We start from the raw sequence: 19,876 nt of genomic DNA, 5'->3' as shown, positions 1-19,876 counted from the left end.
ATGGCATTTAAAGGGGAATCAGCTAAAGAATTGTGCTGTTTGAAAGAGCCCTTGCTAGAGATGAAGGCTGGTAGAACTGTTTTGTTGAATAAGAGAACAAGTGTCTCTCCATGCTCCATTAAACAAAAATCCTCCTGGAAAATACTGAGCTAGTGGCCTTAGGCTGTTTGGGGATATGTGGTGTCCTTTTCCTTCCCTTTCTCATGAATCTGAGGTTTCTCTAGCCCACATTCAACATGACAACCACTTCATTGCCTTTTGCCTGCTCACTGTACTAGAACTGGCAGCTGATTCTAAAAATGTGAGTATAACTATGCTATGTATCACTGCTTTTCAGGAGCAGACACATACTGATCAACACAGCTGCCTGCAGGTTTGGACTGTCCTTAGGACTGTGGCTGTGGCAACTGCAATGATGAGAGAATTTACCACTATGCTATTTGAGATTTTTGTTTTAGGCAAACCAACTGAATCACACCCATTGATAATGTGGCAAGATATTAACCTCGGCAGTATTAATTTTATTCCTCCAGATACACTGTTTGTGTGCAACCTCCAACATTCCCAGCCGCGATAGTGAATAGTGAAAGATGATGGAGGTTTCAATCCCATATCTGGAAGGTTGCACGTTCCCTACTTCTGGATATATTTTTTTGTAATCTGTCACCTTCAGGGTCAGGGAAGTTAAGGCTAAGGCTACAAGCCTTGTTATCTGATTTAAAATCACCCCAAATTGGAGTCTTAGTTTTAATTTGCTTATGAGGAAACTAAGGAAATGGCAAATTCTTTAAAATCATAACAAATTTTCAGAGAAATTTATCCCTGTTTAGGAGATATGCTGAAAGCAATCATTTAAGATTTGTTTATGCAGCTTTGGAAAGATGCTTTAATCCCATCTTCATCAACTAGCGAATCTGAGTGATGTCTTTAGGACTTTGTTACTGCTATTACCCCACAAAAGATAGCTATTATGCAGGTTTACATATAGACCTCCAAGGCTATTTGTTATTTATGTATTAATTGTTTGTTTTGTATTGTGGTTATAAAAGAAATAAAAAACACTTAATTATTTTTAAAAAGTTTATTCAGGAGAGCAGTTTACTAAAAAAAAAAAAAAAGAGGGGGGAGTAACTAACACACTAAAAAAAAGTCTCAGCTGAGAGTACCAGTTGTTTGCCATGCAAAAATGTTCACAACAGAGTTTGGGAAAGTCACCTTTTCTTGACAACTTCCTGAACACCCAGCTTTATGATGATAGATAAAACATTACCTGTCTGTCTGTCTGTCTGTCTATCTATCTATCTATCTATCTATCTATCTATAGAAAGATTCCAAAATATGTTATCCTTGATGTCAAAGCTAAACCAATAATGCATCACACTCAGTTTAAGGGAATAAAAGGTATCTTCCAAATCCTTTCAGTAAACTTAGCGAGTCAGATAATTTGGATTTGGAAGCATTAACTGTTTTCTTAACACTTTTAGATATGAAGCCAATTAGCCAAAATGGTTAGAGCTTTTAAATACTGCCCACTCTCGACAGATTATGAGATCAAAGAAGCAATTAAAAATTAAAGCAGAGAAGGTTCTTGGGTTAGGAAGCTACAAAGGCAAACCCCTACAAAATTCTAGGTGTAGTTATCATACCTCCTATGAAATTTCTGTTCAACATTTAATTGGGCAATGGGATTCTAGAGAACCAGAAGCAGGCCACAATATTTTATAATAATAATAATAAGAGAATACTTCTGTCTCAAATCTTAGACATGGACACTAAGGGGACTTGGGTTTATTTGTTTTTCAAATTAATTTATTAATTTTGGTGAATTACAATTGTCTGTATTCTGCAGTACATTCTTCAGTCACTAGGTGGCAGTCTTTTCTACATAGCAGTATGGAGGCTGAAATCAGGGAGAGCCTCTAGACAGATCCAGGTTTTGCTTCCTTCTCCAGAACCCCCTGATTCTTCAAACAGTTAAAAGGAAAGGGGGGAGAGTGAGCTGAAGAAAAGACTGAATAAGTATGAGGTAGCATAACAGAAAAACTGGTGAGAAAGAAAAAGGAAGGAGAAAAAACATTGATGGGTCTAAGGAATTTTTAACCATTGCAAAGCTGCATAAGTCTGCTAGTAATACCTAAGTCGGGGTGTGTGTGTGTGAAATTCTACATCTCTGGGGTCACACCATCCCACTTAGCTACCCAACTAGGATACTAAATTGTTAGCAGCAAGCTTTACAAAATTTTTTTAATAAAAAATATTTTTCCCCAGTGATTAGAGTAGCTTAACACCAAATCACCAAAGGGCGCTCTCCATGAATATAATTTACAGCAGCAACTTCCTTTAAGTATAAGTTTCCTCTGTTTGTAACCCATACCAATGCTTGTTGTAACACTGCAAATTATGCAAAGAATACCAAGACCTCAGTTGTAGCAAACCAGAACTTCCTTACCTTATTACCCTACAATCAGAACATCTCTGTGTCTCTAAAACAGGGATGGGCAATAGTAGCCCTGGGGAAACATGAAACCTCGAGGCTGTTTTTGCAGCCCCAACCCATCTTTAGTCTCCTCCAATCCATATTTTTCTGTCCCCTCAGATGTATGGAAGGATATATGGGCATCCTTTCAAGGACGCACATGCACACAGACACACCCCTACTCCTGCACTGTTAACATCCCCAAATGGACAGTTTCCAAACCAAGATGTGGATGGCTGGCCACATTTTGTTTTGTTTCTTTAGGATTTTTGTTGTTGTGCCATCTTTGGCTGTCAGTGAACCACTTCCTGCAGGACAGAAAATTGGCCCCATTTACCTGCCAAAATTACCCACCCTGATCTAAAGGAACATTAACTCTAGGATTAAATCTTTGGGTGTCATAGTTAAGTTGTTCTGAGAACCAGAAACACACATGAAACTATGCTTGACCCACATGTGCCCTTGAGGTACTTGTTTGACCCCAGGAGATTCCCTGAAGAAAGACTGGTTTGGATGTACTGCTGGGCCTGGGGCATTCTTAAGAGGGATGGCATGTTCTCTCAGAGGTAATAAAATATGGGAGGCTAGATGGAAAACCCGTGCTCTAACTAGTCAAGGCCATGTTGTTCAAAATTTCCCTTAACTTCATACTTTATCCTGAAGAGGCAGACAGTAGTGACATTCTCTTGGATATGCTTTTGTATTAGTTGGCCTCTCCCTTGACCGTGCAGCCCAAAATGTGGTCCAGAAGATAATTTTACTTCAGTGTCTACAAGACCATAGACAGTTGCAGATGTACCAGGGAGGACGGATACCCCAGTGGGCAAACAATGACGGATATACGATGGCCCTCCTGCTGCCGCCTTTCATCTCTCTTGCCAAGGTGCCTCACATGAGTTAGACCTGCTTCTGGTCACCAGCTTGAAGAAACAAAGGAACCTCTCAATTGCATGACTTTTCATTGATCAGGAAAATCCGTCCTTTTTGAAATAAATCCCAACATCTAGCAGGCGTCACATGGCTGTGATTCAAATGGTGGCATGTTGGAATCAAACCTTATAAGATCATCTCTAGCAACTGCAATGTTTTTATAAGTCTGGCAATGACAAGTCCTGCATCTGTTAAGTCTTGCAACTGGATACCAAATTTGTCCTTTACTTCCATATGAGGAGCAATTCTGAGTGGTGCATAGTCAGTCCAAGATGTTTTGCTGCGTGAGGCAGAGCTGAAAATGACATTCTTCTTGCCATCTCAAGGTGCATTGAATCTGAGGCTGGGCAACAATCAGAAAATCTCAAAGTGCCCACTGGCAGAAAAATACAGTGTTGTTGTTGTTGTTCTTATTATTAATATTATCATCTTTATTTATACCCTGCCTTTCCCACAAGATTGGGACTCAAGGTGGTTTGTGAATTAAAATACTTACAGAATAGTTAAAAATATGCAAAATGTCAACATCAACATATAATTAATAATATTAATAACAATAAAATAGAGTAATGATGGTAATATGTAATATTCATATTAAATCAGCATTACATTAATATTTAATAATACTGTTTACCATAAAATTAAATAGTTAATATTTTGCTGTGCTTTCATGACACCAGCAGTCAGCTGCCTGATGCAGCTGCCTTATTCTGCCAAACAGTCTCCTGGACTTTTGGGAATGCTTTGTTCCCAGTGCCACATGGCCAGAAGGAGGAGGGACCCGCTTGCACAGATATCCTTTCACAGAACAACACAATAACACCTTAAGAAAATACAGGCCTGTAACCAACATCTTCATTTTATTTTTGTTTCTTCTGTATGACTTTTTAAATATATATATATATTTATTCACACTACACCAACGCAATACATAACATACGTTAGCAAATGTAATACATACATACAACAACACATACATTACCAAAATATTACACAGTAACACTACCAAAAACTACCAAAACTTTACATCATAATCTCTACCAACTACTACTAAACTAATATCAATAATAATAATAATAATAATAATCCTATCCTCAGTTTCAAGGTTTCTTCTTGTAATTTATTTCCCTTTTAGTTTCTAAAGAACAATCAATCACTATTCCTCCATCTTATCTAATTCTGCATAGATTATTTATGAGAAGTCTATGGAATGAGTTTATATAATTCTCTATGATTTTTTTTTGACACTGTCTGACAAAGAAGCCAATGCATCATGTATTTTGTGCATTTTGGTTGTTTGAATAAAGGTATCACTATTTTGTGGATTTTGGATGTCACTGTATTCTGCCAAATGGTAAAGAAGCCATAGATTAGGAGGTCAAGAAGTTTGGGAGCACTGTATAGAGATAGAATGAATGGTAGCCCTCTCCCCTGTGCTCTGCTGTCTTTCAAACTAGCTAATGATCCCTGTCAAGAATGCCTGCACCATTTGATTAATTACTGTATGTGTATCTTTCCTATCTCAGAAGTATGGAAGGACCTAGGGGTGCATCCTACAGCTGTTTATGCTCTGCCATAAAAAACTGGTTTTTAAAAAAGTATTGATCGCAAACCATCCTGGACACAAGGTACACATGGGTATGGGTTAAAAATAAAACAAAGAATAAAGTGAAGGAATATATATATATATATATATATATATATGCATGAAGCTTTGCTAGAAAAATTAATACGCTCAGTATTAACTGCCTCTGATCGACATGTTTTAGGAAGTTAATTTTGCAGCAGTTCAAATTCAGGATGAAAGAGGTTTATCTTTTCCGCTGGGAGAAGAGGATTTTGCCCTCCTAGCCAATACGTTCTATAACCTGTCAGCAGGATGGATGAAAAATTCCTTCCTCCCTCCCTCTGCCCCATCTCTTTTTTCAACCAGAGAGCTCATAGACACATCCTGTTAGTTTACATCACCCTCCATTTCTAGATTTGATCTGGCATTAGGCACTCATCTCAAAATAACTACCACAAATAACTACCTGGTCAGGCACTGTCCAAGTTTCTGTGGCTATTAATATGCTTTGACAATTTACATAACCTCATTAATTGTCTTGCTGTCTCTTTAGATATGGAAACTCCTTGATATGGAAACTGCTTGAAATTGTAAACAGCCCCTTTCCTTTGTTTGTATATCTTGCATACCACCTCTAAGGATCATTTCACAGATTATTTGTTGACCTGCACTGGAAAAGGCATAAAAATTAATGAGGAAGATGGCTGCAATGTAGAAATGAGAATATATGTTTGTTTTGCTTTCTCTCTTATTCAGTTTCTTAGCCACAAGTTCTTTCCGTTTGATCATGAAGAAATGTGCAAATTATTTTGAAATGACCTGAAATGAGATCCTGCCTCTTATGCACTGACCAAGTTCAATAGGTATAGCCATTCCCATTATAAGAACAGCCGTTATTATACCTGCCTTTAATGTTCATCTTAGAGGGAACATTTTAGTGAAGATTTGATTGCAGAATTCATACAGAAGCAGACCTACACATGCATTTGCTAGACAAGCTTAAAGAACTGTACTTATGCCTCCGAATGTCTCTTGTTGTTGTTGTTGTTATTGTTGTTCATTTCTGACTCATGGTAAACCTAAAGTGAACCTATCACAGCATTTTCTCAGCAAGATTTAGTGAGGATTTGCCATTGCCCTTCTGACTTGTCTAAGGTCACCCAGGCGTTTCCATGGCTGAGTGGGGATTCAAACCCTAGTCTCCTGGAGTCCTAGTTCAACACTCAAACCACGAGCACCACATTGGGTCTCTACCATGCAATGGTTTTGTTGCTGTCATGTGCCCTCAAATCCTTATGGCAACCCTAAGGCTTTTCGCAGGGCTTTCTGAGGCTGAGAGGGTGCAACTTGCCCAAGGTCACCCAGTGGGTTTCCATAGATGAGTAGGGAATCGAACCCCGATCTCCGTAGTCCTAGTTCTACGCTCAAACCACTACACCACACTGTATTTGGACAAAATATGTCCCCATGCTATTTTATAGTTGAAACATGATGCGGGGAGTATGTTATGAGTGCTCAGATAAAAAAAACCAACCCTTGTGCCTGCTCAAAGGTGACAGGGCAGGAAGTGTACATTCACTTGATCCTATCCAGGAAGGGCCAAACAGAGATACTGATGTCATGAGAGACAGGCATGGAAGGACCTGGTACAGATATCCACAGGGAGTTGACTGGAGAGCTCCTGGAGACATTATTCAGGAATGCCCAGGATCAAAGAAGGATGCCAAAATGAAAAGTGCTAGAACCCTTTAAACTGTTCCTCATAGGGAGCAACTTCACTGCATGTGAAATGAACAGAGAGGCACAGCATGTGCTCAGGGTATGGAAATAAAGGAAACGTACCAAAGTTAATACTGAAGCTCCTTCACATCATTCAGCTGAAGGCATACATTGACTTACTGCTCCTGGCAGGATTGCACCATGAACAACAACATGAAGCCTTTGAGGAACTGGGGCATCCAGCACTTGAGAGCCACAATGTGCTTGAAGTGATTTTGAGCTCTTGCAAGGTACTTGAAGTTTGACAAAAGAGAAGCAAGAGCAACATGGAGAGTCCAAGGTGACTGCCTTTGGGGGATATGTGGACTATGTTTGTTCAGCAACTCTGAACATGGTACACACCAGGGATGAATCTAATGGTTGATCACTAGCTCCTATAAGTCAGACATAAATGCCTATTCTGGATGTGTATGCCAAGTAAGCTGTAAATATGCCATAAATGTATGGTGGCACCATGATGGCAACATCATGTCTTCCAAAAGGTAACATTCACCTGGGCAGGCAGCTGGGTACAGGAAAAGCAGATTGGTTACATTTTAGTGACAAGGCAAGGAAGGGAACACAAATTATACTTCAGGGTGTAATAATGCACACAAATGAAGTTAGATGATGTTGCAAGCCTTCAGTTGCTGGGAGCATTTAGGAATACGTGACTGGTTGCTGCATACTAATTTCTTCTTCACCTTTGGCCAGTGTAATTTTCTGAATGCTTGTAAGAGCGTTATCATTGGGAGTCCACTTAACTGGAGAGAAAATCCTCAAAACTTTGATAGTTTTGTTGGTCCTTGGAATTCCAAGTTAACCTAGTTCAGACCACAGTTTAAAATGACTTGTTTTCCCTTTATACACACTTCACCAAAGAGTACATGAAACTTGAACTAACAGAAGGCACTGAAGCTAGGAACTGAGAGGTAATGGACAAGAATTTGACCATAAGATCAAATAAGAATCTTGCTAGCTTAGACCAAAGGCTTATTTATTTCTATAATGGATTGTAGTTGGATGTTTGTGGGATGCTGGCAAACAGCAGAGCCAGGCTTAAATCCTGTTGTTACCTCTAACTAGACTATAGACACTGAATAAATCGAATCTATCTACATGTTAACTCACCATTCAACAGTTGATTTGGTTGGTCAGCTCTAGTTGAGAGAAACCAACATAATTCCAGCCCGACTGTGGTACAGTAAGAATGTCGGACTGGGACTCCAGAAATCCAGGTCCTAGAAACTTGTTGAGTAACTTGTACCAATCACTCTATCAGACTGGCATACCTTACAGGGCTGTTGTGAGATTAACATGGACAGGAGTGGAGCTATATATGCCATCTTCAGCTCATTTTTTAATGTGTAATTGTAATTTAAAAAGAAGCAGGACGTGTGGACAATAGCCTTGTGTTTTTCAAAGACTGGCATTCTGATCCTGACAGGAGTATATAGCCATCGTGAGAGCCAGTGTGGTGTATGGGTTTGAGTGTTAGACTAACAATTCTGGGTCACCAAGTTAGAATCCCCTCTCAGCCATGGAAATTCACTGGGTGACCTTGGACAGCAAGTCACACTGTCTCAGCCTCAGAAGAAGGCAAAGGCAAACCCTCTCTGAACAAATCTTGTCAGGAAAACCCCATGATAGGCTCACCATTCACCATAAGTCAAAAACAACTTGAAGGCCACAACAACAAATATAGTGACCATGACTGATAACACAAACATTATCAAACGCTCAGAGGAAGGACTTACAAAGAAACTAGCCAGTTGAACCCTTCTCTCCCAAAGCCAAGTACAAAAGATGCTTAACTGTGTAACTAATGAGGAGGGGATAAGCTGCTGTACAGTATTAATGCCATGGTAAGAACTATCATTTTGCATGTAGAATCAATCCAAGACATTTTGCTGCCTGTGTAGGAAACACATCTCTTCCTCAAGCAATATGTAAAGCACCTAAGGCTGGCAAAGTTATTTTGGTACCCGAGGCAGAAAAACATCTTGATTGTCTCTCCCCGGGTGCAAAACTACAATAGTATTGAATTAAATCACAAATCATTTGCTGTCCTTTAATAACATCTCAAACCAGCAGGGTGAGGTGGCCTTCTCGTCTCTTTCTAATAGAACTGGCAATATTGCCATCTTTTCCCATTTGGTGGACCCTGGGGTTCTGGTTTTTTTAAAGAAAGGAAAAGTAGCCCCTGCAAAGCTGTGACCTGCTTTTCCAATGCTCTAGACACTACCTGGGCTCACACAAATGATATACAGCAAATTTTCATTACAGTTCCCACAACTCACTATTGTTGACTATACTAGCTGGGTGTTCTGGGAGTTGGAATCCAAAACATTTGGAGGCCAAATGTTTGCCCACATACTCACTGAGAGGGGCTTTGCAAGGATGTTGGAGTAGATCGGCTGCTCTGAGCTGTTTGACTAGTTCTCACAGCCAGCCACTGCTGTATAGACAACAAACGGAGGCAACGACATTGAACTTGAAACAGTTTTTCCTTAACTGGAGGAAAGCCATTACAGTATTTTTTTCTGGTGACTATGAATAGGGAGAAAGCTATTTTTAAAAATATGTTTACTGATTCAGAATAAGATTTAACCATGCCCCTCAAGAAAGGATTTTTTTCAAAAAAAATGTCTGTGTTTTTCTGTTTACTAAAGTGTTTCCAATCAGACCAACCAAAATAGACTATAAGCCCATAAAGTATATCTGGGAGGATTTCTATACATTTAAGGATTATTGGTTTCTCTTGGTCAGCTGGAAAGCTAAAGGCAGGACTCAGGTTTGCTACTTGACAAAGTAAAAAATATTACTTTCTGTAATTAGAGTGAAAATTAGAACATGATGCCAATTTCATTTATAGCCGCCTTGAGTTTTCTAAAATAATGTATTTTATGCATTTTCCACAGTACTTCTAGGTTGGGGCTGACATTCTGTCCTGCTTTGTGGATCATTAAGTTTTTCTTTATGAACCAAAACTGAGCTGTTTCTGGACCCAGAGGTACACAGAGAACCAAAGTGGAATGAGCTGAATTTCACCAAAACTGAACTAAAGTATAATATTTAATGACTAGGCTCTCTTATTGGGCCAAATGTATCCTGCAAAATGACAGTTGCCTTTATGAAAGGGCAGTTCCCCAAATGAAGAGTAGTATACAGCCATGCTGCAGTTAGCAAAGCCTCTGACAAAGAAGCTTCTTTTTAAAAAGACTTTTTATGCCCTCTCAACTGTTCTTTTCCTTCTTACCCTCCATTTAGCCGGGCCAAATGAAAGAGTTTCCCCTCATTCTCTTGGTGCGAAGTCCAGATGATGCGGGGCCCAATCCCTGTTATAAACAGTCTGGACTACATCCGAACCATTCATTGCCAAATCTGAGGTGTCTGTTGTTGTTAACTGCCCTTGAGTCGATTTTGACTCATGGTGACCCTGTGGATGAAACATCTCCAACACTCCCTGTCCTACAATGCTCTGTTTGTTCCAGCAAACTCATACCTGTGACCTCCCTAATAGAGTCCATCCATCTAGCATGTGGCATTCCACTGTTTCTACTGCCTTCTACCTTTCCTAGCATTATTGTTTTTTCCTCCCTTCTCATGATGTGTCTGAAGTATATCAGCCTCAGTTTTGTCATCTTGGCTCCCATGGAGATTTCTGGCTTGATCTGCTCTAGGAACCATTTGTTTGTCTTTTTGGCTACCCCTCTTAAAAGGGAGTTTTAAAAATCACTAGATGCTCCAGATCTTCCCAGAAGATCTGGAACCCTCCATTCCAATGCTGGGCAGCTGTTCAAAACATGTCCTGCTGTACTGCCACAATGTGATGCCACTGCCACATGTCGCTCACTCTGACCAGGCTGGGCATCTTGTTCTAAAGAAGTGAAGCACGGCAGCCTTGCCAGGGGGCACAGCAAGATGTGTGTGTGAACAGCCCCCATCAGAATTGACAGCCCTAGGTAATGGCCTCTCCCGGAGTATCCTAAGACCCTATTGCATGGTGTTGAAACCCCAGCTTACCTTTCCCGAATTCAGTGCTAATTCGGGAGGCAGCCGAGTCCTATCACACAGAAATTGCTGCCGAATCACAGACCGCGTCTGTCCCGGATGCAGCCCAGGTCCTGTAAGCCACTTCAGTGGCCCCTTTTCAAAAATGGAAGTTTCTCATTTCTAAAAATGGCCACCAAAGCGGCTTACAGGACCCAGGCTGCATCCGGGACGGACTTGGGCAGTGATTCGGCAGCAATTTCTGTGTGATAAGACCTGGCTGTCTCCTGAATTAGCACTGAATTTGGGAAAGGTAAGCCGGGGTTTTAACACCATGCGATAGGGTCCCTGGTCCATGCAGACACCACCTCTGTTCCACATGACATATGTGAAATACTTGCAGAAAAGGTTCAGGATAGCCTAGGACTCTCATACTTGCCAGGTAGATAAATCACAAGCACACGTCCATCTTTTCCTGGCAGGGTCTCTCCCTGTCTCCCCTTTTTCTTCACTTTTATGCTTAATATGCACAAGGTAGTAAGAAATTATAACAATGAACCAGTCAGCTCAGAACCATGTGATGCAGTCCCTCCACTCCTAAATCCTTCTCCTGCAGCATTCCCATCTTATTCTATTTGGCATAGAATACCCTTGATGAATTCTAATGTGTTAAAGTTTTCTAAGTATATAATTAATCTCAGTGTAGCAGTAGCAGTAGCGTTAAACAGATAATTTATAGAGTTAGGCCCCACTGAGGAATCTAATGAAGCAATTACAAAAACAACTTTTTAAAGCTGCAGTTATCTAAAATGGAGTATAATTGTCCCTGATTAATTGTGAATGTTTATGTGCCTTCAAGTCGCCTGTCTACTTATGGTGTCTCCATGCATTTCATAGGATTGTCTTAGGCAAGGAATACTCAGATAGTGGTTTTGCACTTTGCTTCCTCTGAAATATACCCTACAGAACCTGAGTAATTGTTGTTGTTGTTGTTGTTGTTGTTGTTGTTGTTGTGTGCTTTCAAGTAATTTTTGACTTATGGCGGCCCTAAGGCGAACCTATCATGGGATTTTCTTGACAAGTTTCTTCAGGGGGGGTTTGCCATTGCCATCCTTTGAGGCTGAGAATGTGTGAATTGCCCACAGTGACCCCGTGGAGTTCCATGACTGAACTGGGATTCAAACCTTGCTCTCCAAAGTTGTAATCCAACACTCACACCACTAACCACTTTAGCTCTCTAATTAACTGAGTAATTAGATGTCCATTAATTACTTCAGAAATTAATTAATTTATTTTCAATCTGGTTTCAGAAGCTCCACTCAGGTGGTAGGCTCAGATTTATGGCAAACTGTGGATGACAGAAAATGTGTTGTTCTATCTCCTTCAAGTTCCAGTCCCATGGCACATGTTCCTTTTCAACAGATTTTCTTCAAGGGAGTGTAGCCCCTGGTAGGAAAAAAAACAAACCCTTTTCCAGTGCTGATATATAAAGTGTTTCTCTTAGAATTACATTCTTTGAATGTTTGTAAAGAGAGGCTGGATGGCCATATGTCGGGAGTGCTTTGAGTGTGTCTTTCTGCATGGCAGGGGGTTGGACTGGATGGCCCTTGGGGTCTCTTCCAACTCTATGATTCTGTGATTCCATATGGTAAATAGCAGTAAGCACCATATGCCTTCAGATAAAGCAGTCATTTACCACAGCCAATTGAAATACTGAGCAACAGCAAGGTATGCATGAGGTTTCTTGAACAATTATCCCTTGCCTAGTGGTATAATCATAAAGGTCACATATTGTCCTGGACCTGAGGAGATGGCATAGGCCTCAGTTGCTCTTAGGCTGCTGCCACGTTGCAGAATTAATGGCTTTAACTGCCATGGCTCCAGCCTATAAGATCCTGGGAATTGCAGTTCTTTGTGGCCCCTTTTCTGATGGAGAAGGCTAAAGCTCTCACAAATACCAGAATTCCACAGCGTCCAGCCATGACAGTTAAAGTGGTATCAAACTGCAGTAATTCTGCAAGTGTAGATGCAGCCTTAGAAGCCTCTCCCTCAGACTGAAAGCATTCCTTTTGCTGTTCCCACAAGGCTTGCTAGCCCTGAGACCCATTGGCCTGCCTCTTAAAAGTGTCAGTACATAACAATGGCCATTGTCTTTGCCTTTCTCCTCGGTCTCATTCCCACTGCCTTTTAATCTGGATCGTGAATTGGTTTGAACCAGTTCAAATGACCCTGGTTCCCACTTAATCCAAATTGCTGAAGCGATTCCAAGGGAGGGGGGGATAGCCATTTAACCCACGACTTTTTGACATTAATTATTCTTCTGCTTCTTTTTCAATCATTCAAATCTGCACAACTGTGAACCACATGCAGATCAGAATCGATTTAAATTTGCCCTTCGTCCGGCTGGAGTGGGTCCGTTTTGAATCGATTCATGCCTGAATTTGAACCACAAGTGGATTATTTTGGAGGAAAAAATTCAATCGGGGCAAATGTAGTGGGGGCAAAATGCGATCAGGGGAAATGTAGTGGGAACCAAGCTCCAAATCGATTCAGATTGCACACCGATTTATCTGTATGTGGGAATGGGGCCTTCCTCTGCCTTTCTCTCAAATGCAAAGGTGCTGAGTCTGGCACCTACAAGCCTTGCCAAATATAAGCAAGCTTTTTTTCTGCTTTCCAAGCTGTGGGAGTCAGGAAAACAACCAAACCTCCTCAGAGAGAATATTTTACATCTTCAGGGCAAATGCCGCAAAGGCTCTCTCCCACACTGCTGAAGTTTTTACTTTTGGTAATACTTGTCAGAAAGCCCTTGGGAGCCCTTGGAAATTATTTCAATAGCTTTCTGAGTCCATGTTGTGCTAATTTCCTATTCTGAGGTGGACTCCCATGGAAGCAGGCAGCTATTGTCACTGGCTATATTTATCGTTCAATTTAAAAGGGAAGAAAAATATAAATAGGGCTCTACTGCTCTCAGTCTAGAACATAAGGTCAAGGTTACATCTTACTCTGGCAAGACCAGGAGGCATCTAGCCATATTAGCTGCTCTTCAGAGTACAAATAATCACCCTCAAAATGTTGGCAGAAGTATGATTTCAAAATACTGGGCTGAGCAGACTCGGAAACTATGTTCATCAGATATCTCCCCTTTCTCTCCTAGACAGATTTCTTCCAGTTAAAAAGTCAGCCCCTGCTGTACTGCCACTCTGGCGTTTAAAAGCTGGAAACATCAGGAAGGAGGAGAGGTTAACATTTCCAAAATATTCCACATTTTGTGACGCTGTTATAAAAGAGAAATGAGACCAGGAAGTGAGTCAGACATTTCTAAACCAGGGCTTGTCATGCTTTTCAAAATACCTAATTTGGCACTGTGTTAGCCTCCAATGCAAACTACTGTATAATTTGTTTTACCTACAATGGGAACTACTGCGAATATTTTCAATCATGGGATCTATCTGGAACAATAATAGTTGCTTGGAGTGTTCCAGAGGGGTAATTCTCACTGGGATATGTTTTGATTAGCGTTGCTGTGATTTTAATAGTCCCAGTGGATGAGAAATGTGTTCCAGGATGTGAGCAGTCTGGGCTTGATAAGAAAGGTCAGAGCTAGCCCTCTGAAAAGTTTTGTTTTGTTGCTTTGTGTCATACCTGGCACCATCAATCTCTACCCATTTCAATGCAATTATGACCAGGCTCTGCCAGGAAGGAGGCACTTCTGAGTTTACAGCGAGATTTCCAAAACAGACATTCAAGCCTTTCCGCTTTTCTTGCTCTTATCGTTCCTAAGGATTGCTCCAGGTGAAACTTAAAACCATCACATTTGCTAGAGACTCATTTGAATGTCTGTGGACTCCCTCATCTCATTCCATCCCAGCCTGGGATATTACACAGACAAGATGGTTTCAGTGTCAAGTCAGGATCTCCTCCACCACCTCCTTTTTTTTGGGGTGGGGGGGAGTTAATATCTCACGTTTTGAAGCGATCTGAAATTCTTAAAAGCTTGCCCATGTTTTTGGGCACTTTTGCTTAGTTTAATAAAGGCATTATACTAACATGGATGCTAGGCTCTTCCTTGTCAAGTTCTTACAGTTTCCATCTATGACTTTTAACAGATCCAGCCTTAAAACAATGCCTCAAACACATTTCAATCCATTCACACTACACAAATGTAGTGCAGTATTCTACTTCAATAGTTGTGGCAATAGCCTATGGTATTTTGGGATTTGTAGTTTAGGGAGGCTCTAGATTTCTATGGCTGAGAGGTCTAAATACTCCTCTCAATGCACACAGGGAACACTGAATTTTCAACAGGACATGGCCATGGCAATTAAAGTAGAATATATCTCTATAATTGTATTGTGTTAGTGGGTCCTTAGACCTTCTAATACCATCCTAATGAGAACACTTCCATTATGCTCTTGAGACAGGGAGCCCATTCACACTGCACAATTATAGCAGTGATGTTTAGGGAGGGCGTTACCCAAAATGAAATGGTCCCGGGAGGGCAGCCACAATTAATATTCAAATAGAGGGATTTTATTAGCTCAAATAAAAGCAGCCAAGAGGGCTTGGGCAACTCAAAGTGAGGATCAAGCCTGAATATACCAGTTCCCAGAAACAGAACTCCAGAGTGCAAGTTCCAAAATAATTTTATTTATGAATCAAAGAGAATCACCATTCATGGAAAGATACTCTCTCTCATGCACATCCAAGAACTAACCATATAGAAAGTGGTAGCAGACTGTGATTTAAGGAGTTGCAGGGGGCAATACTGTACCAAATCCGGATGTGGATCTCCAATCAGGGGGTCACCATGATGTGGCTGCTGCTCAGCAAACAGCCAGCAATCCTGAGGAGTCAAGTGAGATACTGACAGATTGTCGTCTGACCTCAAGTGAGACTGAGTTGTTGGGGCCTAGGCAGGCATATTTTATAGTGCAAAACCTATCCCAGGACAGGATTCAGGAGTTGAGAGGATTTACCAGGAGGGAAGAATGGGAAAGGAAGTTGTGAATGGCCAGTCAATCAGTGCAAATGTCCTTGGACAATTACTCCCAGCGGGAAGTACTCGTGGATTTTTGTTCACTTGTAAACACAAGGTCTATCACCCACCATAACTCCTATCAATGAAGAGTTTATGCTGATTCTGTTCTTGATCAATCTATCTTCAGCGATGTACTCTCAAGCTTGCAGAGCTTCCCAAGTTGGATCTTCTTATGTGGTATAGCTAGTTTTGCACACTGGGAACACCCTCTACATGCCCAAACATCCCTTTTGTTATCAATATCAGAAATGAGGGAGGTGGACAGAGGCTAGACCTTGGGGTAACAAGGGATACTTAGGAGTCTCAACCAGGAAGTTCTAGTGGCTCACCTAATGACAAACCTCAGGATTCTGTGAGATGTAAGTCAGAATATAGCTCTATAATTACAGAATATGGATGGGTTCCACATCTTAGACTCTTCGGGCTAAAAAGCCAAAAGTCAATCCAATCCCCCTTGCAGTGTGACATTTAGCAAGTACTTCGTTTTATTTTGTTTGTTCATCATCGGCACTGCAGTTATCTTTACTGTTTCACACAGTTTGACAACTGATGTGCCATTTGACAACATTTAATTGTTCCCAACATATGACAATTCATATTTGATGCCTGCCAGAAGCAAAACAATTACGAGATGCCAGGAAAGCTAAAACCAAGCAGTCATAACTGAATCTTGCAATAAATGCTCACATTCTGAATTAAAGTGGCACTATTTATTCATTTACAAATTTCCATTACTGCATAAATCTGAAGACTTCAAAGCCATGTACACCAATAATGAAACATACAACACATTCAATCCACAGAATTAAAATACAATGTTTACAGCATCCATGAAATAGGTGATAGGTCAGGCCACACAGGGAACATTTTCAAAACAGAAATGTTTTCAAAATGCATTTAAAAATAAAAATGCTTGGAAGGTGTCAAACTTCAAAAGGAAGACAATTCCACAGAGTAGGCACCACAATGCTAAGTTATCTGCTGCATACAACTGAGGCAGAATATTTAAATGTATTAATGTTTGCTCTGGCCATGGCTGTGGATACCAATACCTGAATCTGGTCTCAAGATGGATGTTTCTCAACTCAGAGTTCCTGCTGGTTGCTAAAGGAACTGGTCAGGGGACTTGATCTGGATAACAAAACCTGAACCCAGAAACAGAATTTAGGCCTGAAATCAGTAAGTGAATCAGAGCTTTAAAAAGTTGCTTTTTGGGGACTACAACTCGCAGAACTCTACAGTCAACATCACTACTTTCCTGCCTCTGAAGATACTGTTTTATTGGACGGAAGACACAGCTCCTGCTATTTTGTATCTAGCTGAGCCAATCCAAAACTTTATATTGTCTGCCGGTAGCAAGGACCCATACATCCCTTACTAGGGAAGCTCATGCTGCAAAAGTTTCTGAAGTGATGCAAAAAACTAAACGTATGCTTCTTCTAGATCCTCACTCCATACATCAAATCAAGAAGTATATTAATATTATTCCAGGCTTGTATAAATTGGGTTGGGGGGATACATTCCTTGGCATTTGAGGGAAAAAATCCTATTGACGACATCTAAACCTTTTCTGCAAGGCCTTGGGTATCCTGGGTCAGTGGAAAAACCCAACAAGCACGGTTCATGCATCTCAATGAACTTTCCTAGGCTGTAAATAGACATGGAAACACTATGCAAGCCCCAAAGGAATTTCAAACAGACAGTCTCCCTCTCCAAGTATCATTGAGCTAAAGGGGACTTGAGGACTACAATAAGCTATCCAATATATTGCTGTTTTTTCCCTCTTAGAGTTTTGTGTTGTTTCTTGTGCTCTCTTGCCTATACTGAGAACATGTTAACTCTAAATTGGCAATGAGGCTTGGACCTATATATAACTGCAGTCCTGATCATTCATCATTCGAAAGTTACTTTGGATAGAAATAGTGATTAGTGAGCATGGGAAAATCTCTCCAAGCTAAGAAACTGACTGGATAGCCTTGGACAGGTCACTAACTCTATAGCTAAACCTATTTCATGTGTCTTATCCATTCCTCAAGGAGCTCAGGATAGCAGATCTGGAGATGGTTGTATCAGAACTTGAAAAAGTTACTTTGAGGACAACAGCTCCCATCAAAAAAGACTTTTCAAGCTGTGTATCACAGATTTGTGGTGAGGAGGAAAAAAATCTGCTATCCTGAGTTCCTTGTGGAATGGATAGGATACAAACACACTGACAAAAAAATAATTTACCACCACGGTGTGGACGACATGGCACAGAAATATGAAGGGGGATATTAAAGCATGTGTGTTAATTATGTTGTTTATATGGCCAAGTCAAAGTTAAGACAAAATCAAGGGAACTATATTTGGCTTACTGGATAAAACAAAGAAAGTTTTTACAGAGTATGAACCTGAATACACCAGCACAATACTCTGGCTTCGGGGTGGCATGGCGGCGTGGTGTTTAGATGACATATGCTCGACAACACCATAAGCTGGCGTCATGTTGCCTGCCCAACCAGATGGAGGGCAATGTTGCGGCACTCTTGCAGTGTGGCATTCATATGCCACATGCCACAGGAGCACCAAAAAAACACCCCTTTTCTGCCCCCAAAATGCTGGATCAAGGCCACTTATGGGGGTGGATCCAGCACTTATAGGGACAGTGTCAAACCACCCCTTTAGGTCCATCTGTACCAGCCCTAAGCTACATTTTTGTCTAAACTCGATGAATTTTATGACCTTCCTATTGTGAAGCTCCACACAGGGGCTCTTGAATTATTCAACATGCACACTCCCTATGTCTCAACACCTGTCAGTAATGAACAAAGCTCCTGGAGAAACCAGCTTTTTATCCAGCTCCTTGCCTAGGATCTGTTTTTGTCTCATTTTTGTTGTTCTTTCCAAGCTGCCATAAAGCAAGCAGCATGGATGGCATTTTTTTTCATGTATTCTAAAGACAATCCCTACTTTTTAGTCCTGAGCTTAGAAAAACTGGCCATTCAGGCTGGGAAATTGTACTTCAAAAAATTATCTGTTCCAAGTTCTGTTTTAATGCAATGATTGTACTTTTACATTGGGGTGGAGGAGCTACTTTTACCATAATATGCCGCCCTTCTGAGATCTATCTTCCAAGCAATGGGCTCACTAGGGCCAAGTTGCTTGTAATGTCCCCAGGAGGGCTGGGGACATAATGATGACCCTTTTGCACTTAGCATAATGTCTCATAATGGTGTTAAATTTACCACAGGTAACAAATAATGCTTACTCCTTACTTTTTTGTGTTGTGGAAGAGATGCTTTCTTGGGACATGCTAAGGGTTAGCCTCCCCCCTCTAAAAAAAATGAACCCACTTTAGGCTGTTTTTTAAGTAGAATTTTTTCCCCCCACAAAAAAGGAGCAAGTAAACAACAAAAAGGAACAAGTAACATAAAAGGTAATAAAATGAATGGTTTTGATAACGTGAAACAGTAAGGAGTTATTTCGAGGCGGGCTTGCAGTAAGTTATATAACAAATTAGCCAACAGAAAAAAAGAGTAACTTTCCAGACTGCTGGCAGCTGATGAACACACATTTCCTGAGCTGCATGGCAGATTGCTCTATCACCTCCTACTCAACTGCTTGGGAGTTTCTTTTTTGTGGTATCTTGACACACTGTCGCAGTAAGGCTTGCAAGCCAGAACCACGTGGATATAGGGCCTTTCTGCACTATTCTTTCTACATGCTGGAAAGGATATAGGTACTTTCTCTCCTGTATTTGCCTTCCAATAAAGGCTAAAATTCAGTGGAAAGAGTATAAATGCTTAGCTTTGCCTAGAGACTGTGACTTCCAGACCTCCAGGCAGCAATACCAGAACAGCCATAGTTGTGATGTCCAAATCTTCAAAGGTTCTGGCTTGTGAGTAGCGTCAGATAAAGCTGCACAACTGCATGCAAAGGAGCCTTGGATCATACTAGAGTGGGGGGTCAATTCATATTGCAAAGCTCACACGGAATAGTCCCATTTTGCATTCCCATCTTCCCTGAAGAGTAGGAAATTTCAAGCCACTATAATATATGGTCAGTTTCTGCGTGAGAGAAGGAATATTGGAAATTCACAGGGCTGGATCTAGGCTAAATTCATTTGACTTTC

This window comes from Sceloporus occidentalis, unplaced genomic scaffold (genome assembly GCF_023333645.1).
Source record: "Sceloporus occidentalis isolate IW3139 unplaced genomic scaffold, rSceOcc1.0.p SCAF_3, whole genome shotgun sequence".
Taxonomy (NCBI): domain Eukaryota; kingdom Metazoa; phylum Chordata; class Lepidosauria; order Squamata; family Phrynosomatidae; genus Sceloporus; species Sceloporus occidentalis.
The sequence above is the reverse complement of the archived record's forward strand: the minus strand, read 5'-3'. Positions refer to the sequence as shown.